The following is a 25,624-nucleotide window of genomic DNA, read 5'->3' as shown; positions in this document are numbered from 1 at the left end:
CGGAAGCGAGCGGAAGGAGCGGAAGGAGCGGACGTCAGCGGGCAGGAAGGCCCACACAAAAGACACGACGACAGCAGGACGTGGACACAAATAGAGCCCTGCACTCGGATGGCCTGCTGGCCGCGCTGTAGAGGGGACGGCAAAAGGGAGAGCGCTAAGCGGAGGGGTTCCCAAGTGGATGCACACTGAACAGCCGAAAAGAATGTGTCAGTGGGAAGTCTTTAGAGTTATAAAAGGCAGAGGACACAGTCCTCAGTCCTCACACACTCACACATGAGCGCATACACACACACACACACACACGCACACACGCACACAGAGACACACGAGCATGCACACGCACACACACACGAGCACACACAGACACACAAGCACACACACACACACACACACAAAAACACACACACACACAAACACAAAAACATGCACACACACAGACACACAAGCACACACACACACACAAAAACACGCGCACACACACACGCGTACACACACACGCACACACAATCTCCACTGTGTGGTGTTTCAAGCTATGCTTTACTGCCTTCACTAAGGGAAGATCGTGTAGCGCTGCTGTGTCCATGTACCTGGAACATGATCTAAGAGGATACGAGAGGACCGCTGAATCCAGAGAGCTTGCCGTTCCACAGGGACTCGCCGCCGAGACACAGAGAGCAGCGCAGTCTCCCCACACAGACAGCACCAGGTTACAGTAAGACAGAGACACTGCCAAAGCACGCCAGCCATCTCATCTGATCTGATCTGATCTGAGAACAGAAATGCCCTGCCGCTCGCAGGACCCGACCCGACCCGAGTGTGTCTGAGCCACTGAATTAAGGATGAGGTGTGATTTGTTTGTGGAGGCTGGATGAGGAGCGCGGCGCGCTACGCTACGCCAGTGAGATGCTGTTTTTGGTGCAGCGGCGCTAGAGTCCAGCCAAGCGGAGGGGTCAATTTTTATTACGGATAACAAGCTCAGCGTGAACGTGAGACACAGACACTCCGAGAGCGCAGAGGGAAACTGTTCAGGAAGTGCCCCCCCCCTCTCACACACACACACACAGCTCAGCCCTGCGGAGCGCCTCCCAGCAGTCCTGAGGGAGACAGGACACGCGCGCACACACACACGCACACACACAACCTGCACTGCACGACTTCACAACTATGTGAGATGACAATCTCGTCCCCAGCACAACTGGAGCCTGAAGAGAATCCCATTAAACATCAGTAAAACACCTGACACACATACACACACAGAGAGAGAGAGAGAGAGAGAGAGAGAGAGAGAGAGGGAGAGATAGACACACAGCATGTGTGTAGTAACTGCACTCAAGTAGCTTAGTGTGCAAACTAAAAATTCAGAACAAATGCCAATTTCTTCCTCTCATGTGAAAGGTTTGCGTGAGCCCACAGCTGAGCTGACTGAGAGCAATAGGTGTTTAGCTGGCGGGCAGGCAGGCCAGGTGCGGGGTGTGCTGTAACAGAGCTCGGTGCTGGCTGGGATTTGGAGGGGATGACAAGGCTTCATGGGTGTTGGTTCAGTAACTGCCAAGGCTTGTGGTTTGTTTTCGCTCCCCTCAGACGCAGTCTAAGACCAAAGAGCTTGTCTGTCTTCTCTCCCAAATTGGCATTCGAGCTCAGCCTCAGAAGTCTTTAAGAAATGTTAAGAAGATATTGCCTTGAAGACTCTGTTTTGCCTTACAGAAATGTGCTCCTCATGGACAATTCTTACAGTAAACAGTTAGCAGAGAACAGCAATGTTAGCATTGCTCTCCATAAACACAGTTAAGTTAATCCCTCTGTAGCCGCGGAGGCTAATGGAGCTGTGATAATACTCGCTCTCTGTGGTGCTAAGCAGATGAGAGTCACCAGCTCTCCCCTGGATGGGACACCAGTCAGGATTACCCAACAGCCCGAGCAGCGACTCATCTCCAGCTGGGTGGACTGAAGTAGCGTAGATAAAGTACAGTGATCAAGGACACAACATGCAGCCTCAAGTGCTGGGTTTTGAACTAAGGCTGACCCATCAGATCACTGAGCTACACACTCTGACCACCACAGTAATAAATTAATCATTCATCTCAACACACCCCTTCCTCTACGTCAACATGAACATGAATACTCATTGCAGTGATCCGTTTCCTCTACTGACCAATTTAATCTGAAACATGGAGGTTTCACTGGACTAGCGTCTCAACTAGAGAAAGCTGTATCTGTGTGGACAGAGATGCTAGCTTACTCCAACAAACCTGTGTTTGCATGGACAGCAGTGATAGCTTCCTCTAACTCAGTGAGCCAACTATGAGCATGTCCCTTGAGCCTGAGTCAATGAGGGAAAACAACACAGATCACATGGTTGACTTCCCCTCCCTTAACAGCCTTGTTTGGCCTCCCTGACACCCGGATTCACACACATGGCTGGTCAGGGATGGTGGGGGGGGGGGGGGGGGGGGGGGGGCAGGCGCACGAGAGACGGGGGAGTGCGGCGGTTGGGAGAGAATAAAAGAGGTCACCGAGGCCAGAGGAGAACCACAGGGGTCAATCCATTCATCGACACCTCACTGGCACAGCAAGCAGACCAATGCAGCCTTCAAATAGCTGAACTCTGCAGTGTATTGGTACTGGGGCAAATGTGTAGGAATGTGTGTCCTGCAACAAGAACAAGAAGGGGATTTTTTTGGGGGGGGTGGGGGGGGGCATAGAAATGTGACAAGGACGACACCTAAAGCTTAGTCCAATTTGTTGCAAAGATGTAATGGGGAATTCTACAGCAAGCTATGAGAGCATTCCTTTCTGACCAAATCTGATTAAATACAGTAAAGAGACTGACTTGCACTTAGCACTTAAAGAAAACCTCTCACAGTCTTCAAAACAATCATCTAGTCTCCATCTCTCCTGCGAGTGCAATACATCTGTACACATACTCTGTCTGGGCAACGCAGAACGAGAGGCTGTTTTATCACTGGCTCATGACCTCTCTGACAGTCCTCCCTCCCAGGGCTAAGAGGATGAAGTCAGACTGCGGCTGAAAGCTGTAATTTCAGCTGTCAACTTCCGCTTCAAGCTTTGCAAAGGATGTCATAAAACTCCTCCAAAAGCCACACACCGAGGCCCATTCTTCTGAAGACGCCGCGTCTGAAAAGATATCTGAGCCGACAGCTCTCTGAACTCAAACACACTCACCTACAAACAGCAAAGACAGAGAGCTTTCATTTGGTACAAAAGTACATTTACTCTGTTCTATCTGATTACCCAAATCGAAATTGGTGTTGGCAATTATAGCAACTAAGATTGCAGGTCTCTGATTGTGTACAGCTCCCAGACACACTCCATTAGATCAGTCATCTTGATCCATGAATACGCCACATTTCTTAATGCCATAAAATAAAGGCCGTTCACTTGCAATAAAGCAGAGTGAGACAAAGATAGCGTGTAAATAGATGGAGGCGACACTCTTTTCTTTGAACAAATAAATGGTGGAGCTTATGTTTATCTCCTTTAGCTCCCATCAAAATCAGGTTGTTTAATCGTTTTGTTTTCAAACAGACCTACATCAAACAAAGAACACTTCCTTGTTGAGTTTCAAATGATATCCAAATGCTCATTCAAAAGATTTCACACTCCCCCCCCCCCCCACACGCACCCAAAAAAAAATACAAAGACAAAGAAAAACAGCCCAAGAGAAGAGCAGCCCACGTGTAGGGCCCGTGGAGACAGATAGATGGTGTACTCTGGCAGCCCTTCACACCTGCCGCCCGCCTTCCCTCGCCTCGCCTGGCGCCGCTCAGCCAATCCAATCACATGCACGGCTTATGACCTACCCACCGTCGCCATGGCAACGCCTGCCTTCTGCAGTACATGTCATGCATGTTAAGTGCCTTACAGTACAGAGCTGCGCACGCGCGCGGAAGCAAATCTCCACCCCAGCCCCCCTCCTCCACCCCCCACCGTCTTCACATATGCAAACATGACCGCGCGCGCGCACACACACACACACACACACACACACACACACACACACACACACACACACACACACACACACATAGGCAGAGAGAGAGAGAGAGAGAGAGAGAGAGAGAGAGAGACACACACACACAGGATTGAGGTATAAGTCTGCAGCAGGTCACAAATGACAATAGAGATAATCGTGAGGCCAATGTGAACAAAGAATGAGTTGCCGTTCTGTAGACAAGATGTCCGGACAATGTCCAAGTTGGGTCTGGACACCACGCGGACTTGAGAGTTCAAGCATGACCCTCACACACGGACGTGGCCCTGAGTAATTAGTCGGGGTGGTTAAGGTGAGGAGGTTGACGCGTTCTACGGTCGGCATATGGCGCACAATATAGGCTCAGGACGATGCGAATAGAATGTCTGAAAACATGTATTTTATTTTCCTTTAAAAATGCAATGTATTTCTTTGTCTGCCGCAACTTCCCAAAGATGCACTTGTAAGAACATCCTGTAGATTGAAAGTTGCTCTTTCAGATCGTCCTCATCCAAGCGGTAGCCAAAAGCCTGGCTAATAAAGGCTCATGACCAGGGGCTCTGCTAGAAAATGTGGGCCCTACGACAGACAATAATCCCCCCCCCCCCCCCCACACACACACACACACTGATATATAGCATTATTATGGGGGCCCCCTGTCAGTGCTGGGTCCTTAGAATCTCCCACCCCCCAGCGGCACCCCTGATTGTGATAATCTGGCCATAGCCCATCGCTAAATCACAATGCAATGGTTGTTATCTTGGTTTGCTTTGACTGTGTTCACATAGTTACAGTATATAGTTATATGTGCAGGTCTTGTATAACATATCAACATTGGTTTTTTACACAAATTTGTCTCTCGTAGCCAGTGATAAGTGGATTTTTCGAGTGTGTTGAATACCCAACATCCAATATAAAACCACCTTTATTGCAGTATGTGCATAACTACTATTACAACTAGGGGGCAGGTAAGGTAATGTCTAGGTCAAATAATGTGGACAATTGTGTTCCTACAGCCCGCGACATCTAAGTTTCCATCATGTCCAGATTCCAGTCTATAATGTCTGAAAGGGGCTATACACTAGCAATTCATAAGCCTATTCAGTAACTAAGTCCTGTGGTTTATCAGATTGAGGAAATGACCTTAAAGATTCTGATACAGCAAGTGAGACGGCAAAGCATACAGAAACAGAAACTAGAAAAGCACTCAGAGAGCGCAAACCTCCGCCAAGCAAAGACATAACTGCCTTCTGCATCCACAGTGATACGGATCACTAAAATAATGTAAGTTTCTTCTTTGGGTCATTTCAGACCTTTCCAGAAAATTGAATCGAAATCATGACTTTTTGAGTTATCTTGCAAACAGACAGACAGACAAACAAACAAACCAACAAACAAACAAACAAACCAACCAACAAACAAACCCCAATGAAAACATAACCTCCTTGGCGGAGGTAATAACACATCAACAACCATTCCTCTCTTATGCTTACTGAAGGAATTCTGAAGAAATAACAAACCAAAAATATACCAGATTATACCTAACATATTACCATTCTGTATCAATTTTGCAAATGCAAATACAAAATTCTTTGTGAGGCATAAGTTATCCAGCATTATGGGAGATGAGAGTGGGTTCCTCTCAGTCTACTGAAGAAAGATAATTCCATTCTTTAAAAAAATAATTAGGCTGGCTCTATGAATTTTTCACTTTGAGTCTTTCTTTTCTGAGGTCCCTGAGGATGTCATTGTTTGATGATGTGGTGAACGACGAGAGAGAGCATCAGACATGATGAGAGTTACAGGCAAAAAAAAAAACTTTTATTGCAAAAGCGTTTCTAAGAACAACACAGCTCCAGCACAGCAGTCCGATCCAATGATTGCCCAGGCATTACGATCATTACGCATGTAAAAAGGAAAGCACACTGCTTGAGTCTTGAGCTTGTGTGACACGTCGGCTGAGTCAGCCTTCTGCTTTTATTTGTGTGTGTGTCTGTAACTGCAGTCTTATCCTGGGAGACTGCCGGTGCCGAGTAGCTGGGATAGCGCAGCCTAAAGCCTGTTTCATCACATCAGCGAAACGATGCGAGCAGAGAGCTTAAAGGCTCGCTAATGGTCCCCACACAGATGGACTGGGCTAAGGCAGCCTAAGAACACAGTCATTTTCTCTCTTTAATCTACCCCCAGCAAGACTGCTGCTGCTGTTGAGGCTGCTTACGTGTGTGTTTGTGTGTGTGTGCGCGCAAATTGTGGGAGAGGTTATGTCAGAAAAAATAATCCACAATAGAGACTCTGCAGTTATATATTCTGTTTTTCTCCTTCTGATAAACTCCTTCACACACACACACACACACACACACACACACACACACACACATACACACACACAGTCTTGCAAATCTGTCTTTTTTTTACACCTCGACAGATTCTCGTTAATGACCCGAGCTTCCTCGCTCTCCTGCTTTCTCTCTCTCTCTCTCTCTCTCTCTCTCTCTCTCTCTCTCTTTCTCTGTCTTTCTTCTCAGTGAGCTCACAGTCTAAGGTGCTGGGGGGAATAATGACTATAGTCTAAGGATTGATCACTCACATCTCAATGCTGCAATTCCTCCACAGCAACAAATGTGAACACCCTTTAACAAAGAATCAATTTAAGGTGAGCGGGTACACCACATGCAACCAACTTGCAGACGGAGGCAAAGCAAATTGGACCACTAACTTCACAATATTGAGTGTGAACAAAATGCCACCTTTCTGTTTAAGTTGTGTTCTTTTGAATTCCGCTCTTGAAAAGATGGGAAAGTAATGTAGTCCAGCGGTGTATCCACTGTGGATTTAGAAATGCTTCTTTTCCACTCCCAAAGATAGTCCGTGAGGACCCAAACCTGAGCCACACTGCAGGCCCTGCAAAGCATCTTTGGTAACAACTGATATTGGCCGGGTTTCCCAGATTTGTTAAGAAGCTCTAGGAGCGTTCTTAGAATGTTCTTGGAGCGCTCCTAAGAAGTTCTTAACAAATTTGGGAAACCCAGCCATTACCTGTTCAGAGGAACAAAAGCTAATCCAATTGAGTGAACCACTACAATCCAGACGACGATCTAATAAATCAATATGAAATATATATCTCTTCGAAAACAAATGTTAGTAAATAAGTGGGAGTAAGTGGAATTACACAAACTGCAGGGAATTTTTGATTACTTATAGTTGTATTGTTGTAGATGCATGTCTTAACTCACGGCTACTTTCATGGTCTTTTTGAAAAAAGAAAGTACACACCACCCAGCCACACAGCTTGAAGCATTATGAATAATCTTCTACAATTGAAATGATTCATGTTTTCTCTGATCAACAATTGCTGATATGAACAACTAGAGAGGGTAAACTTTGCCCATTCACCTGAGAGAAAGGAATCTCATTCAGGGGTGTGTATGGGGTGTGTATGGGGGGTGGGGGGTTGAGAGTTGTGGATTGGTCAGGAAAATTACTACTGTTAGCCCAGCACTCGACAGCAGGGGACCTAACACAGAAGAGTGTTGCTAGATAGCAACAAGGAAAACCTTGAGTACCCTGGAGAGATAAAGAGATGCAGGAACTACGGGCAGATTAGTCCACAGACAGTAGTTTGCAGGGAATGGGAATTAAATCGGTGAATACTCTACCATCCTAACTTGCTTCCCAAAACAATTGCAGGGCTAAGCAATAGGTGAAATCCTTCTTAGTAATCATAACCTCCGTCAAGGAGGTTATGTTTTCATCAGGGTTTGATTGTTTGTCTGTCTGTCTGTCTGTTTGTTCGCAAGATAACTCAAAAAGTTATGGATGGATTTCGATGACATTTTCGGGGAAGGAGACCCAAGGAAGAAACCATGGGAGTAATCCATATCCGTCTGGATCCAGGACAACATCCAATGTTTTCACTTGGCGGAGGTTTGCGCTCTCTGAGTGCTTTTCTAGTTTTAGATATTTTGAGTGTTTCCGAAGAGCACTACAGTATTATTAGCCTGGCTAGCGCCACAACTTCTCAATGAGACGTGGTCTGGCAACCAAACGTTAATTTTCTCGTATTTGAAAAAATGCCCAGATCCGTTCTTTGGGCGCCACGGATGTCTAAATGCGTCTGTGCATAGCTCATCATCATCTTGCTCCCCCCCTGTTCTGTGATTGGTCCATATCTGAGGCAAAAAATAGGGCGGTAGATTCAAAGATCCTTAAGGCGGAGCAAGATACTTCGTCGTAGTTCATGTCTATGGGCACAAAATGGGGATCACTTCCTCTGCATAAAGGGGGGTGTCATGCCCATAGACTTCAATGGAACAGCTCTGCAGAAAGGGGCATTTTGCCCCCCTCCCTCTTGCGATTCGGGTTCCAGGAAGTGGCTTCTCATGAAGTATCTTGCTCCGCCCTTAATGATCTTTGGTAGTTTCCAGGCTGCCTTAGCAGCGGGAATCAAATCGCTCGCAAGGCAGCCTGGGAACACCCAGGCTACTGTATTGTAGCATAACAACTGCTTGATAAAGCTCCCAAACTTATGTGTGCTCTGGAGTAGTCGTACATGGTTAAGAGTTTTCGTATTATGCATATCATGATACATTATTAAATATATTTCAATAGTACACAAGAGGATGTAACCTAAAGAAATAACTGTTTTTATGTTATGCTCTGTGTTGTCCAGATATCCATTGAAGTGAACATGCAAACCAGCTAGCGATTGTATTTCAACATACAGCTCGAATCCTACATAATTCCACATAGTCCACACAGTCCAAAAGATATGTATATATTTTTTAAACTCTACAGGATGACACAGCTTACTATTACAACTCAAGGGTATCAATCTAGTCCTAGCCTACCCATGAAACCCGATCTTGTCACAGTCAGCTATGATGGCATTGCTGGCTTGAAAAACTAGCATGCTAACAGCCTTTTTTTTTTTTTTTTTCACATGGTGGTCCATGCTGGCCCACATAAGTAGGCTAGGCTACATACTGATGAATATCTGTCCTGATGCCAAAATTACTTACTTTACATTCCTGCACACTGTAATGTTATTGCTGCATATTATAATGCTAATTGTAAACAATGTTGGGAAGGTTACTTTAGAAATGTAATGTGTTACAGTTACAAGTTACTCTGTTTAAAATGTAATAGTAGTGTAACTATTTGAATTACTTTTTATGAGTAACGTACAGTTAAGCCCAAAATGATTAGCCCCCCTGAAATTTTGGAACATTACTCTAAAATTCTCCTTAAATTTTTCATCCCTGATCAAATTCAAAAAATCTAAAGATCTAAAAATCAAACATTCGCCAGTGTTATTATGTAGAATCTGGTGCATTTTGGAGTGTTAATATATTATTAGGAATGCTTAATCTCAAATTGTGTGAAAAGTGGAGTGGTCCAAATTAATAGCCCCCATGTGATTTTTTTGCTTTTAAACGCACACGACCAACCTGTCACCTTTCAAGCCACACCTTTGCAGTTAGTTAATGTCCAGACAACACCTGAACACCCAACCAGCATTGATTGTTTACCTAAAGACTTCAAGGAACAGGCCTACAGGCACTTGAACACCTGTCTGAGAGGGGACTGCCTTTACAGGCATACTGAAGATAAAGGAAATCTGTCTGGACCTCAGAAAGAACATAATTGAGGCCTATAATATGGAGAAAGGCTATACTGCAATTTCTAGATGCTTCACAGTCTGTAGAACAGCCGTGCAAGGCATCATTACAAAGTACAAAGAGTTCCAAGTTTGTGCATAACAAACCTAAGTGTGGATGAAAATGCTAAATATCTCAATCTAGAGAGAAAAATCATCAGGGATGTTAGCAAGCAACCCTGCACAGCCGCCAAAATGATAGTTGCTGACCTTGAGACCTCTGGGGTTTAAGTCTTGAGGAAGACAGTAGCGAGGGATTTTTATTGTGGAGGCCTCCAAGGTTATCGGCTGAGAAAAACCCCTTACTCTAAAAGGGGCGCTTCAAAGTCAGACTGAACTTTGCCCATGCACATTTAAAAGCTAAAAAAGAGTTTTGGAAAACTGTCCTTTGGTCTGATGACATTAAACTGGAGCTGTTTGGGCACATGGATGTTGCCTATGTTTGGCGAAAAAAGGGAAGGCCTACAACCATAAAAATACAGTTCCCACAGTGAAGCATGGTGGTAGGAGCATCATGTAATGGGACTGTTTTGCTGTCTTAGGCACAGGGAGCCTTGTTTGGGTGCATGGGATCATGAAAAAGAAAGATTATGTTGACCTTTTGAGGGATAACTTCAAGACGCCTGCTCTTAGTCTAGGCTTAGGTCACCACCAGGTCCTAAAGGATACCAAAATCAAGGTGCTGGAATAGCCTACACAGAGACCAGACCTCAACCCCATTGAGAATCTGTGGCACGTGCTTAACGCAAGAGTCCATACAAGAAAACCATGCAGTTTGAACGAGCTGGAGCTAAAGAGTGCTTAAGAGATATGTGCCAACCTAGTAAAAGACTATTCAAAGAAGTTGTTGTCAGTTGAAGCAAAGAAAGGCTACACTATTGACTATTAATGGTCTGGGGGCTAATAATTTTGAACATGTAAATTTTTGCTTTTCTTGTCACAAATCAGAGCATGAGTAAACAATGATCATCAAACTTTGTGGGCATACTGTCTTTGCACTTCTGTAATCATATAAACTAGGCACATTTTTGGAAATGGTCATTTTCATGTATAAACAAAGGATTATGTCTGAATTCATAAGGGGGGCTAATAATTTTGGGCTTAACTGTAACTAATTACTTTTGATTACTTTTTGATTACTTTTCCGATTTTTGAATGACATATATAGTCCCCAAATCCATGCTAAGATTTCGGCCTTGGTCTACAGGCTGCCGAGCAGTTCTGTACAAGCACACAAGGCAGCAAGGACATTCAATACATGAATTAGCATCACATTTTTTGTGAGGATAATATAATGATAATCATAACACGTTTACAGGCAGGCATGTAGGCCTACGCTGATGGCGCTGTAGACGTGATAGAGCCTATCAGAAGGTCCCGTATCAAACTATGGCTGTGGAGGGAAACAGTTCTTTTTACATACAATATTATTTGCAAAGTTTTGCTGACAATATTGAGATGTAATTCAAATTGTAATTTTGAAAAATGTCAAAAGTACCTGTAATTGAATTACATTTTTTTCTACAGTAACTGTAATATATTACTGTTACATTTATTTTGTAATTAAATTACGTAACTCAATTACATGTAATGCGTTACTCCCCAACACTGATTGTAAACCTGAAACATGAACAAAAAAAAGAAAACACATTGGGCACTACAGAGGCAGGGATGGGCCTGGTGAAAATCATAGCTAAAAGATTGTCCAACTTCTACCCTGTGCTCTGTAGGAGTCCCCGTCACCCTTGCATGTAGCACTGTAATATGCTGTCAGTTTATTCAGAGGGTGCTCACACAAAGAATGCTTTTGGCCTTGTGAATGGGACCTAATAAAACAAACCAGGCATGATGAGGAATTCTCCACATACATGGATACGTTGTCACATCTACTCAAGGCTGTCTATCTATTTATCTACTGTATCTCTATCTATCTATTATCTATGGGTATTAAAATAAGCAGATAGTTTCCGGGGGTTCACATTACTTGGATTTTATGTGGAAGGACGTGCAAATCAATTTCAGAATGAAAAATTGAAGGCTTCAGTTTAATTCTCAAAACAGTTAACAGTTGTACCCACACTTGCTGCATAGGCTACTGATGTGAGCCTATTACTGCCTCGAAACCTTGATTGTAATTGAACAAACCATTGACACCTTCATGTACCACCTATATCAATATCTTGTGTGGGTATAAGGCTCAAAGGCATATAGGCCTTAATGGGATTCTGATTGAGATTAATAGAATATAGAAATACTCTACGACTTCTGACTTGATTTGCTTCTTGTTATTTAGGGTTTTTTTCAGGTTGGCCCAAAACTTGGCACTTGGCCCAAAACACTGACTTTACTTATACACATTTGCAACATTATGCAACATTATGCAACATTATGCAACATTTTAATGGCGTTAAGGCAAAGGGCAAGTTCTTGTCTTGAAAAAGTATTTTCTTCGTCTCATGAGAAATATACCAGCTTTTAAGCTTACCAGCTTTTTGATCTCACACATTTCTCCTAATAGACCTTAAGGAGACATACATTAAGATAAGAATATTGAGAGGGAAGAGGGACAGTATTTTGGACTTGTACTTCTCTTGACATCTTTTTATGGTCAGCCCAAGTCCAATTTAAGTTGCTTATGTTACTTACTTATGAGATTATATAAAAACTAAAGCCTGCCAGAGGAGAGCTCACATAAACATCAAAACAGAACAAAGAAAGAACAAAACAGCCAACACTACTCTTTTCCCTCAAGCTAACAGCTAGTCGGCTAGAGCCTATATTATGAGGCAAACAGTCTGATATGCTTTAGCTCTGAAGACAGCACTAATATCCTCTACCTGTATACTCCCATACATAATAGTAATCACATTACTCATATGACAATTTCTTAAGAAAGTTAAAATATTTGTCCATTTATCATGCACATTTGGGGTTAGACTCCTACTTTTCTTCAGTAAAAAAGATGAATTTCTGGCATGCCCAGATATGTGAATGCTGTTTTTTTTAAATGTTTACGTATCATCACATTCAGCAGCAGCTCAAGCCCTTACAGTCACTCAGGATCTCACTTGCAATAAATTATGAAAATACCAAGTCAAGTGAAACACGCTGTTGTGCCAACAGCCTTGTAAGCAGTGAAGGCTACACAGCCCTCGCGCAACATGCTCTTACAAAGCATGGCCGGCTTCAATGTCCAGACAACATGTTTCAGAGAAACAGGTGGTAAATGACACAAGTGAACGCCTATATGCTATTTCTGCCTAAGGCTAAGCAGAAACATACTCTCTCTTTCAGCTGGCAGTCAATGATAAACTGTAGTCCCATACTGTCATGTGATGATCAATGGTGTGTTTGCATATGAATCAGAGTTAGTCAGGGAGAGAGAGACATGGATATGTTGTGACAGAAGGGCAGATGGGTTGTATTATCAGGTTGATTCCAGTTTTCTGTCAGCTCTGGTAATGCATAGCTTGCCACAATTATGCACCTAGCGTATCTTGGCAACCCAGCTCAATTTTTTTTAATTCAATTTAAAATGGAAGAATATCAAGGTTATGGCACAGAAAACATTGTCATAAAACACAGTGGAGATTAAAACCATATATGACCGGCTGAGCCCAAAGAGTCTAAAATTTCAGGCAGACGGCGAGGGGACCCTGCTATGAATGAACAAATGAATAATAGATAAGTAGTTGCGCATCAAACTGCTGCTCGTAGCTGCAGATGTTTGACCCGTATGTGGAGCGCTTTTATTGGATTGGGTCCGCACACTCGACTGGCCCCCGCCCAGGAGGTGTCTCATCAAGCCGACTTGCCGCCAAATTCATTTTTAATTGCCACTTTAGCCAGAGGCCCCAGTCAAGACTACACCCAAGCACTGAAGAGAAGAGAGACTGCGAATGCCTGTTGGACTGCATCACATCAGCCCCCACCCCCTTTTTTGTTGAAATGCTCAGATTGTTTTGTCCTATTCCTTTTCCCCTTTGCCTCTCTCTCTCTCTGTATGTGTGTGTGGTAGCTATGGGGCAGCAGCTGGTGTGTGTGTGTGTGTGTGTGTGTGTGCAACAGTCTAATAATCAGTTGAAGACTAAGGAGCACTGCTGGGAAATGGGATTTAAAGCGGCAGGAGAGCCGCTGGCTTTTATTTGTGAGTATCACACAGGCGCAGACAGGAGCCATCTATCTTGTGTGCGCCAGCACGGCCCAGGCCGTCCACAGAGCCGTCCGCACACCAACCCAGCCACAGAGGCAGAGAGCAGCCGCGCAAGAGGCTCCAGCAGAGCACCACCGCTCAGCATGGCTGCTGCCACGGAGTCCTGCACAAAATGGAGACCAGGAAAGAGGAGAGGGGGGGAGGAGGAGGAGGAGGAGGAGGAGGAGGAGGAGGAGGAGGGGGGGTGTTCCAGTGTCTGCAGAGAGGATGAGTGAACCAGTGTGTCAACACAGCACTGATCTCCGCACTTTGCCCTCATATCACCACATCTCCTACAGCTCCCTTTTCACTCTTTCAGTCTTTTCCCCTCTCTCTTCTTCCCTCTCTCTCTCTGTCCTTCTCTCTCTCTGCAACGCGCCTTTCAATTCCTGTTTGACATTCCCTTTTAACACCGGGCAGGAGTTTATGGTAAGATAACGAATGTGCACACACTCGCACTCACACTTCCCTATACGACGCCGCACCGAAGAAAAATAATTGGAAATCTCCCAGCTGACCCTAGAGGGCTGTGGAGATGTCAGACTGAGCTGCTGCTGGCTAGTCTGCCTCTTCTCCCCACACATATCAGTCTGCTCTCACTCAGCAACACTGAGCCGGCCAACCAGCCCCTTAATCTGTTAAACACTCTCCAACACGATCGCACAAGGTTACCTCAGGGCAAATGCACAGCCATAGGCTTAGCATCTCGTGTCACTCCTGCCCAGATACCACATACTGGGTCTGCTGTGTGTAGGTGTTTGCTCAGGGTTTTTTTTTTTTCTTCACATTTTGCTCTTTGATCAATTAGGTCTTGGTAAACATTTATGATTAATGATCCAAAGCATAAAATGAACAGATCCTTCAAGTTCAGAAATAATGAAGAGCAACTAAACCAGGGCCCGCATCCCGATAATGTTAGTCATAAAATGCTGGCACGACTCCTGACAATGACCACATTTATGAAGCTTGCAAGTCGTCCTTCATTTATAGCCTCTGGCAAGCAGACCCAAGCTGTGTGAGAAAACATCAATGCAACTCGTCCTCTCAGGAACCCAAAGTTGAAGCTCTTTTTTTCTCAGTGCAGACCATATATAATTCAATATCATATTCATCTTGCTGACACTTACCCGTAACAAAACCAACAACACTAACAGAGAAAAGCAACTGGAATCAAACCAACGATGGTCGTCTGATTGACCAGATGTCTAGCTGTCAAGTCAACACCATATTCTGCAAGGTTTATGATGCATCTACTGTAGATACATAAGAAATTAACTTTTAAGTTCCCAGATCCAAGTCATTGCGCGCTGTTGGGAACACAAACATTGCCATTTGTTTGTTTGCATTCAATCAACAGAGCAAATTCCTGTAGTGCACGGGCTATTTGTGCAGATCACTCCTGCTCAGTCTCCTCATTACTTTAAATGGAGCGTGAGAGTACTCAGGAGGACATCAAACACAATCACATCAGCCTGCTGCAATTATACACCCAGGTAGGGCTGAGGCAGACCGAGGCGAGGCTGCAGCGGCACACTGGAGCAGCCCTGCATCAAACTCTCCTGCAGGGCTCGGCTCGGCTCTGCCTGATTCAACAGTTTACGCTGGTCTGAAGCCTCACGGCCCGACACCGGGGGAGCGAACACACACACACACACACACACATCACCTGAGAGCTCTGGGTTACATTATTACGTACTGCGTCTCCAGTCAAAGACACATAGTGCTGTTTCACTGACGCTTTGAAGAAGATTTATGACCTTCTATTCATGATTCCAACATCCCTCAGAGAATTTATTACAAACTAAAGAGACAGTGGTCAGACAGGAAGAAACTTTTCAAGCTTTGATATCAACAGTTTACAAGAGTTCTACTGGCTCACACAAGCCGATACTTACATTTAGCAACAAAAATGTAGAATTATTCTAGCTTTCACATTCCTATTGTTAACAACTACGCCAGTTACCTGCGTTCCAATATCATACAGTAAAGTACTATACTAAAGTACTATACTAAAGTACTATACTAAAGTACTATATGGAGGTTGTCATTTAAAACAGTTTAAAAGCTTGCATGCAACCTAGCTAGCACAGAGTGGCTCTCCTGTAATATCTCTTTGGGTCAAGCGTGGCACTGTGTTAAATACATCACTCAAACTGCAAAGCCAAAGCCAGTCCGGCTGAATAGTTAGATCGGATATGAGCACGCCACTGCCAACTGTTCTCCCTCTCGCTTGCTCTCTGTTGATTTTGCAGCTATGATAAGATGAGGACCAACAGCCACTCATAATTGCCGAAGAGCTGCCTTGGGCCTGTAAAGGTTGCAGCTCCCCATACTAAGAGGACAGACATCAATGGATCATTTATGCTATGGGCCGCTACATTTTACTCATTACCCATGTGGCACTGAGAACTGTGGGATTTTAAAGGCTTTGAGTTCTAGAAAGCTCTGGCAATATCTGTCCAAAGTGTACCACTGCACTATACATAACATATCAATAACATACATTCATCTATCACCATTAATTTATCACAGACTATGTGCATCCATAAAAGTCTGGCATCATTACTGAGGTTATGTTGTTGAGCACCTGTAAAAGATCAGTAAACAACATGTAGGCTGCAGTGGATTCTATCTGCTTTGTAAGTTAAACAATACGTAATACAAGCAAGGATCCAATTTACCCTAAATCAAATAAAAGACTACATATATGTACATACAGTAAATGTACCATATACGCATACTGAATCAAATGAAAGACCCTATATACCATTTACCCATACTGTTTCAAATGAAAGACTATGGCATATACTGAATCAAATGAAAGACTCCATACCAGTTATGTATAGCTTGTTCTGTGTGCGGGGGAGTCCAAGCAAGGCTATTTAAAGCTCTGTTTACATACAAGCATGCAAGTCACAAGTAACCAGCAGTAGCACATTCAGTATGGAGCTCATACCAGGGGTCATTCCGTGTCAAATCACCCAATTTCAGCTACATTTGGAAAGTGACCCTCTCCAAAAAAATCTGAAATAAATCACAGGTGTTTGTAGACTAAACCTATGCATTAATCTTAAATAGTATGTCTGGATCACTAATGGTTTAAAAACTACAGCCCTTTGAAACTTCAAGTCATTTTAAGCATTGTGGTGAACAATCCTTTTTGGTCAACTTGCAACGTTATTGGTTCTTTTGGTATTTCACACACATCAGTGAAACTATGTGAATGGAAGCACATTTTCCTGTTGAATTAAGAAATCTAATCAGATGAGACGTGTCTTGTGTAATGTCCCCTCTGCAAAGCTCTGAAAATGGCTATAAATTCATTATGTGAAAAGACATCATCACTTTTGAAGGCTTCTCATTCGAAAGGTATGTGCCACAAATTTCATCAGGTTTTTTTCCCACTCATATATGGACTATAAGGTCATGTCCATGCATCAACTTTGGTTGTAATCGTTGTCATATTGTCAGAGCATTTTGTTTTAATTGGGCTTGATTTTCAAAAAGCCCATTTTCGTCCTATCATTTCACCATGTGGACAGTTAACAGGATTTTTTTTTTTATTTTTCCATATCACATTCTGTATGTGAGGATCATCTGTCCAAAATTTGGGCTTGTTGCTGAGTTTCTTTATTGGAGATATGATTTTTGGAAAATATTCTCTATAAATCCACTGAACTCGCATTGGATCTGCAGTACCACTTTGCACCACATGAGGTGCTCTTTTAATACAATGGAAGTCAATGGAAGAGTAAGAGATTCACTTGTTTGCTGCACATATCCAATCTAAACACACATTTTATGGTTCATAGTTGAATTTCTCCAAGTAATTATTGCAACATGAACAACATACTACTCATAAATAAATCTTATTTAGAGAAAATAAGCGGATCAAGCAAATTATACACACATGAGACTGACTGGTCATCATACATGCAGCAAGAGGATTTAGCATAATTGCCATCTTTGGCAGTTCCCACTGATATAGATAAAGAATGATGGGGCGGCAACAATAGCAAAGGATAGCATATCCAGTGTTAGTTAGATCAGTGGGAATGAGCCTGGAGGACCTTCCTCGAGAGTTGAGGAGAGAGGTTGAGAAGGGGCCTATATGCTTGGTATGCAGTCCTCTGTGAGAGACAAAAAGCATCAAGGTGGATCAGTGGTTTGTCTCCATGTTATCTGGGAAAGAAGTGGGAAAATGAATGTCATGAAGGAACATTAAAAAAGGGGGGGGGGGGGGTTCCTGAAATTCAGTGCATTGCCGGATGCAGAAAAAGCAATTCAACCATGAACCATAAAATGTGTGTTTAGATTGGATATGTGCAGCAAACAAGTGAATCTTTTACTCTTCCATTGACTTCCATTGTATTAAAAGAGCACCTCATGTGGTGCAAAGTGGTACTGCAGATCCAATGCGAGTTCAGTGGATTTATAGAGAATATTTTCCAAAAATCATATCTCCAATAAAGAAACTCAGCAACAAGCCCAAATTTTGGACAGATGATCCTCACATACAGAATGTGATATGGTAAAATTAAAAAAAATCCTGTTAACTGTCCACATGGTGAAATGATAGGACGAAAATGGGCTTTTTGAAAATCAAGCCCAATTAAAACAAAATGCTCTGACAATATGACAACGATTACAACCAAAGTTGATGCATGGACATGACCTTATAGTCCATATATGAGTGGGATAAAAACCTGATGAAATTTGTGGCACATACCTTTCGAATGAGAAGCCTTCAAAAGTGATGATGTCTTTTCACATAATGAATTTATAGCCATTTTCAGAGCTTTGCAGAGGGGACATTACACAAGACACGTCTCATCTGATTAGATTTCTTAATTCAACAGGAAAATGTGCTTCCATTCACATAGTTTCACTGATGTGTGTGAAATACCAAAAGAACCACTAACGTTGCAAGTTGACCAAAAAGGATTGTTCACTACAATGCTTAAAATGACTTGAAGCTTCAAAGGGCTGTAGATTTTAAGCCATTAGTGATCCAGGTATAATATTTCAGATTTGTGCATAGGTCTAGTCTACAAACACCTGTGATTTATTTCAGATTTTTTCGGAGAGGGTCACTTTCCGGCACTGGGTGATTTGACACGGAATGACCCCCAGGTATTTAAAGCAAGGTCATCTCCACAGGTTCATGTGACACCTAGTTGTAATCCACTGACTGTTTTCACATGAGAAGTTTTGGACTTTGCATAATGAGATTCATTTTATCACCATATTAAAGGTGAGAAAAGAACAAACTATAAACTAAAAGCTTGACATTTATTGCTGTGGTCCTGCCACTGTACCCACTTGGTTCCAAGATCTAGATAGACTCTGTCAACTTGTCAAAGATTAAGACAAATGCGGTTTGTATAGCTGTCAAATTCCTAGACCTCCTCCGGTAGTATTTCTGGCAACAGGGTTTCAACACAATTACATTTATTTTAGACGCTTCGGTTGTCCTTGCTGTGTTGTTGTATCTTTCAACTCCTATCTCCAGAATTGCGTTCCCACCTTTGTTTCCCATGGAATGTCAGAGGAATGCGTTTTTATCACCAAAAAGAAAAGCTGCATTCCTGGGTTGCTCTGAGTGATATTGTCTCTACACTGCACCTATACCCTGAGTAATACCCGGTGAATTTATATACAACGAATCATCACAGACCCCAAATCACAACAACTGGCAAGGTCATCATTTGTAGTGTGCATGACAGTAAAATGAGAAACCGCTAGCATGAAAAATAACAGACTCTGTGGCAGACAATTTACAGAGTGCTTGTAGGGCGCTGACGATGGCACAACTTTCACACCTCACAAGTGAACCAGTTTACCTCAGAGAATACCACCCCCCCCTCCCCCTGCCCCCCCAATGCTGTTCTCCATTGAGCTGAGTCATCAGAGGGCTTTTTCGGGATGATGACAGTAAGCATGAGGGCTTTTGGGGGAAGAAACGTCCACATAGCCACAGTGTTACTGTGTAGGCTAACTGTACCTGGGCTGTGCTCTCTCCATGTCATACTGTTGATATGCATCAATACAGAGGCTGCTGTATCAATACAAAATCAAAAAGCTAAAAGCCGAAAAGGTCACTTTAAGTTTTAAAGTGCACACTAATTATACTTGTGGGCCTGAAAAGAAGCTGCGCAATCTACGGTTTTGCTTTCAAGAATGACAGAATTCTTGTACAGAATTATGAAGAGCTGCTGTTGGAATGCATTCCGTTTTGAACATGGTCTTTATTCAGCATCAACATGTATTGCAAGTGTCGTATCAAGGCCTCTGTGTCATGATGTGTGTCGTCTCGTGAGGTTGCTCGCAATACGCAGCCCTACTACCTGTAGCCTGTATCTCTTCTCTTTCATTTGAAGCTTGTGTTCACTTTTCCAGGGAGGCTCACAGGAGAGAGAGAGAGGGAGAGAGAGAGGGAGAGAGAGAGAGAGAGAGAGAGAGAGAGGACAGTGCCGATAGAAGATTAACACATTCCGAAAGTGCTGGCTTGAAATACAAATTGATGCAGCAATCAATATAGAGGTGGCTGGATAATACTGAGCTATTGCAAGACTGAGTTAAAATGGTGTCCTAAGTGGCAAAGAAACATGCAGGCATACACTCTGACTTTATAACTGAGGTCTTACAATAGGTTGAACACAGAAAGACAGAGAGAGAGAGAGATAGAAACATTGTGTGTGTGTGTGTGTGTGTGTGTGTGTGTGTGTGTGTGTCTGTGACACTAAAAATGGTAGTGACAGTGTAATGCTGAACAGCTGGCCAGCTCCACACAGACCCAAACTCAAGTCTCTGGACCTGAAGAAGCATTTGGATTTAGCAGGGGCAACCTTAAATGTTGATGCACACACAAGTCTATATCCTACCAGAACACAGACGCAGAAAAAAGAGAAGGATCTACCGTTGATATTGGTTTACTGCCATATGTCAGAAAGAATGAGCACAAAAGAAGGACTTAACAAGGTACCAACAACAGCCTTTCAAATAGAGCCTCCAAAAGGTAAACAAAAGTAAAGCCTGATTTTTTAATTGGACAGATTAACTCAGTTTAGTTTAGTCAGTTTAAGCTAACAGCTCATATTTTTTCCTCAAACACTACAGGAGAATTACTGCTTCTAAATATAGGTCAACATCAGTCCCCTACACTTTTTACCCAGATGCTATTTGCCTCTCATGGTCCACTACCTGATCAAGGTTTGCTCGAAAAATACAGTATGGTGTCTGTACACAGTCCAAGCCCAATGGTAAACAAACATAATGGCTCAGACCGGCACAACCTAGTTTATAAACATGGTGCTTCAAAGCCCAAAAGAGGGGTGTCATTTGATTAGCTGCTCAGCTCATATATCAACAACCTCTCGCAAAATAAACCAAACTGATGCCACTAACTTTAGGAGTGTGTACTTTGAAGGTCTACCGTTTTAGGCAATGCATTGACTGTGACTATATGACTGTGACTAGATCTGCCACTGAGGTTTCACTGTCATTGTTATCCTTATTCAAATGAGACAATTATGCAGCTCAGCCCATCAAAATCCAAGCCTGGTGTTCAGTCAAACAGGGCCTGCTGTGCCCTGTGGCCTAGCTCAAGTCACATGGCACTACGACCTGGAACAGGGTAGCCTAGAATGTTGGAATGTTGGAACGTGTTCCAACAGGCCTCCTTTTTCCCCAATATAACGCTACAGAATAACTTACTGACTTGAAATGCTGCTTACCAGCAGCAGGCTTGTGCAAAGTTCAGAATTTTAAAATTGGCCTCAATTCAAAACATGCATTGGAATTTGAACTGAATTGGCTCCGGCCCACAGGAAGTTGAATTTGAGTTGGAATTGGAATGACAGGAAGTGGAATTACATTCATGGCAATTCCAGTCACACAACAGAAATAATGTGTTGAAGCTCATACGTATATACTCAGTGTTGGGAAGGTTACTTTGGTTACTGTTAATAGTTATACGTAGTGTGTTTGATGCAATCATATCTGACATACTGTGAAGTGACATTGTTAAAGACTCTCCTTAAATTATGTAGCCTAAGCTTATATGAATTTCTTTGAATTTCATTGAATTGCAATACTTTTTTGTTTCATTGTAATTCTAGATCCTGTTTCTCACCTCAATTAAAATTCAGAATGTTGCACAAGCCTGCTTACCAGACCATGTTTAGAGAATTGCAAATCAGATATCATGTCTTTTAATACATATACCATAACAATAATATGTAGGGTACTTAATGTTAAGGTCAGGAGTCAAGGTTAAAGAAAAAATCCAGGATATGGACTACTCCATGTATTATTTTGCTTATATCTGGAAGACCAGGGGAATTAAGTGTTTGTCAATGTGTGTCTGCGTTCAAACTGTGACAGTTCAACTGCCATATCATATTTATTTTGAATTAGTGTCATTCACATCAGACACCTTATCCTCCTGTCAATTCAGTAGTAGGCCTACATTCACCAGACTGCTCCCTCCCTATCAACTTAAGAGATACCGGTGAATGCTCATGTAAACAATTCTTTGTATCACTTTGTGCATCTCTGTCAATAAAACTCTTTTTCCTATGTCTCCATTCCTATGAGGTAGGCCTAAACAATCATCACCAGAAAGTTTTGAAAGTGGGATATTAATTTAAACAGCTGTAGATTGCATGTGTATGTTATCTTGACAGGGCCCATCTGAGAGAAGTGAATGGCTGAGATTGATATCAATGTTGACAGGATTTTCCACTAACAGCCAGTGAAAATAGGGTGTAAATATTTTTTTTCGCGTGACAAAATAAAGGAACTGTCATACCAGATGGATGGTAGGCTACAAAGTAATTGTTGGCATCACAACTTTGTTTGATAACTGACTGTTTAAGCCGCTGTGTAAGAAAATCGTCAACTAAAAAAAAAAAAACATACAGCATGACTAGCATAGATGCACTTAAGCCAATTAGGCCAACATCTTTTACAGTCAGACCTAGATGCGCTGTCTTTCCTGTAGCCTATCCCCCTGCGCAGATTTCCCGGGTAAATTTACCATAAACACGTCATTTTTTGTGAGAGCCAAAAACTGTATCCAGGTAACATTCCAAGAAGACAAAACAGAAACAATGGTAACCATTATCATCAGTTCCAGAATGAGTGTTTTGCCATGGCAACAAAGTCAACAACTAGGGTATACAAAAAAAATCACAATGATGTCGCTGCCTAGTTTATTTACATTGCCACAACATGCATGAAAAATGCAATTAACAACATGATTAGCTATATCATAGTGTTCAATCGTTATCGGTGATCAAATGATGGTACTTGAATATTAACGTTTTAAAAATCGGCTGCAGAAAAGGCTTAGCTCCAGGTATGCTTCAACACAACGTTATATAATTTAGGTTAGCTGGCTAGCTGGCTAATCGACACTGTTCAATGCGGTTCCCTAAGCCAGACAAGGCAATGCATAGACTTTCTATTCTTGCACGCCTTTCACTAACGTTAGCTAAACAAACGTCTCATGCCTATAATTTGATGACAAGACAGAGAATACAGAGAAATGTCTATTGCTGGCACTATACGCACAGAATGTTACGGGCGGACGTGTTGCCAGAGTGGCCCGACGAGAAATCCTCTCAAATACAGATAATGTAACGGGGAAAAAGAAAGCATTCGCTCCTTCAAGCCTCCGTGTACCCATCCCCCACCAGCTCTATCTTTGCCTGTCCTCCATCTTTAATCTGTACCCCATCAAGCTTTCCACAGTACCAAAAATGCCCCAAACCGAAAAAAACTTACCTTTGTCGCTCATTGTTGTATTGATTATCGACTTTGGAGTTAAAACTGCAAAATATTATTTTTAGTTTAAAGATTTTTTAATTGAAATTTGGACCGAGAAATGGGACCGCGCCTTTCAGAAGAGCAGCAATCCTAAGCCGCCATCTGGTGGCATTTTCCTCAATCGAATGGCGCATTTACAGACCGGGACCAGAGTGCCCTCTGGCGGACACAAAGTAGTACAGCAGAGGAGCACCCCGAGGGCGGGGGGGCGGGGGATCCTAATAAAGGGACTGTGTCCTGTACATCATATTTCTCTCTTTCTTTCTTTCTTTGTTGTTTTATTCTCATTTCATGAAATTAATTTTAAAACCGTGAACTTGGAGTTGGACATCTTGAAGCTGATGTTTTGTCTGGTTTAGCTGTTATAGCCCAAGGCCTTAACATGAGAATAATACAGGGACATGCAACCTCCAGTGTCTTGGTCCACCATTGCCTATTTTATCTTAATTAATGTCATGACTGGATGGACACAATTCGTGTGTCTGTTGGGAGGGGGTGGGGTCATAGCAGGGGTACATTTGCAGAGGAAATTCCAATTTGCTAACAGGTGCGTCGGGGTTACCCAGACTAGTGGGGAACATTAACTGTGAATGCAGATGGGAAGACACTCCAGCCATAATCCAAATCAATTGAAAATTACTCTTACAATATATATATATTTATATGATTGCAATAACATATAATCCTATTGTGCGCTTGCCAGCAACAATTAAGTTGCTATCATTGGTTGTGTAGGCCTATGTGTCCGGCAAATCTATACAAATTCATAAATTGACAATAACTGCCAGAACATCAAGTTTTTCATAAAATATCACTGTGCACCGCTTCTCATAACTTTCAATAATCCATTCCAAAACTTTTAGGATTGGTTCACCCCTATAGAGCCTCAGCAGCGCAGTTGTCACTGACCCTCATTAGAACTGTCCTCTGACTGTTAAGTCCACATCAGGAGCTACATGTACATCAAACTTACATAACGTTCAAAATCTAGTACAAAATGCAGACAAAATTACAAGTAATACACAATTAGTAACATAATTATAACATTTATTTTAAGATAACATAAAAAATGTTATAGTTTCTAGATCACACATAATTCAACTCATTTAATTTAAATCATTTTAGTCCTTTACAATTCAGAATCATGTGAAGACTCTGATTGGGTGGGCCACAGATGAGTAAGAGCCACAAAGGGACATGACCTTTGCTCTTATCTGGGGTCAAGTGACCTGCACTGGCCTACTCTGCTAGCAGACATCAGAAGACAGTGGGGAGTGTGTCAGTGGTGTCTCGGAGTGACATGGAAAAGCCCGGTGCCCTACAGTAGGTCACCCTTGTATAAAAACATGGCCGATTTTCTCCCATCATTTTTGAATACACTCACTGTGCTTGCAGTTCCTCAACAGAATGTAAACTAACCATACAGGCTAAAATGCATCGCATCAAACGTCAACATTTATGTCTATCGCTAAAAATGCTCCCTAACATCGCTAAAATCGCTAAAAATGGTCCCTAACAAATTAAATGAATAAATTAAATTAAACGTTTCTACTTTGTTAGCATGTGTCTGTGTGTATTTTTGACGTTGGCACCTTACACACATATCTTTATCAACACAATCAATGCTTGAAAGTGGATCAGAAGTGGATCAACTTTCTGGGACAGGCTGAATATATATGAATAAGTGAGAAATGGCAAAGTGAGGGAAATTGGGTCAAATAAGCTGGAAAAGTGCCTGTGTTTGCAAAACATTTGCCAGAAACCCAGTGAATATATGGAATATGTGTGATTCTCAATACATTCTTATCAATCAAGTCCATTTAAAGATCATTAAGAGGAAAGAGGCCTCCGTTTCATCAATCTGATGAGCTCCTGAAACAGGCCACAGGCGTGGAATTACTCCGCACCCCTCTGCTCAGATGAGTGGAGGCAGCATGAGATCAAGCATATTCCT

General features: G+C 42.6%; 1 protein-coding gene across 1 annotated transcript in view; it reads right to left on the bottom strand.

Annotated features, from left to right (window-relative positions):
- Positions 1 to 23,775, bottom strand: part of stag1a (STAG1 cohesin complex component a) — a 44,165-nt gene extending 20,390 nt beyond the window's left edge. Inside the window, exon 1 of the mRNA XM_062525501.1 lies at positions 23,629 to 23,775. The gene's annotated coding sequence lies outside the window, so the exon portion shown is untranslated. The remainder of the gene's footprint in view (positions 1 to 23,628) is intronic.
- Positions 23,776 to 25,624: the final 1,849 nt, after the last annotated feature.

Source organism: Sardina pilchardus, chromosome 2 (assembly GCF_963854185.1).
Source record: "Sardina pilchardus chromosome 2, fSarPil1.1, whole genome shotgun sequence".
Lineage (NCBI taxonomy): Eukaryota > Metazoa > Chordata > Actinopteri > Clupeiformes > Clupeidae > Sardina > Sardina pilchardus.
The sequence above is the reverse complement of the archived record's forward strand: the minus strand, read 5'-3'. Positions and strand labels throughout refer to the sequence as shown.